Genomic DNA, 707 nt, shown 5'->3' with positions numbered 1-707 from the left:
AAACCATATGTATTCACTACTAAATTGAAACTTATAGATCAATACTCATGTCCACATATGGTAGTATAATTCAATGGAAATCAAGCAGGTGGGAGACCTGCATAAGAAAGTAGGAAAAGGGCAAATTATGAATAAGAAATAGAACAAGCATGAAACAAAAAATAAAATTGCAGAGATCTAGTATATCAATAATTACTTAAAACATAAATAGTATAAACACAGAAAAAACTACAGATGTTGGCAGAGTGCATTAAAAGCAAAAACATAGAAACAAAACCTACAACCCAACTATATGCTATATTAAAGAAATTCATTTCAGATATAATGATATAAATAGATTTAATGTAAAAGGATGGCTAAAGATATATCAGGTATGATAGCTCTTTTAGAATTTGTCTAGCAATTTTCCCAGTTTTCACTGGAAAATTCATAAAAACTAAATATGTATATGTAATATAGCATGCAGACATTAACTAAAAAAACAAGAATGGTTATATTAATATCATACAAAGTAGATTATTACAGAGCAAAGAAATTTATAGAGGATAAAAAGTGATATGACATAATTAAAAAACCAAATCATCTATAAATACAGCCATCTTTACTGTGTATGCACTAAACAACAGAGTTTCAAAATCTATTAATAAAATCTCATAAGTTGAATGAAGTAGCAAATTTGTAATTGTAGTTAGGTAATTCAGTACCTC

General features: G+C 27.2%; 1 non-coding gene across 1 annotated transcript; it reads left to right on the top strand.

Annotated features, from left to right (window-relative positions):
- The first annotated feature begins 369 nt into the window (after window positions 1-369).
- LOC142871269 (U7 small nuclear RNA) lies at window positions 370-431 on the top strand. The gene has a single exon (XR_012919522.1). It is a non-coding gene; the product is annotated as a U7 small nuclear RNA (small nuclear RNA).
- The last annotated feature ends 276 nt before the right edge of the window (window positions 432-707 follow it).

Source organism: Microcebus murinus, chromosome 5, assembly GCF_040939455.1.
Source record: "Microcebus murinus isolate Inina chromosome 5, M.murinus_Inina_mat1.0, whole genome shotgun sequence".
NCBI classification, from domain to species: Eukaryota; Metazoa; Chordata; class Mammalia; order Primates; family Cheirogaleidae; genus Microcebus; species Microcebus murinus.
This window is presented reverse-complemented; position numbering and strand designations above follow the sequence as displayed.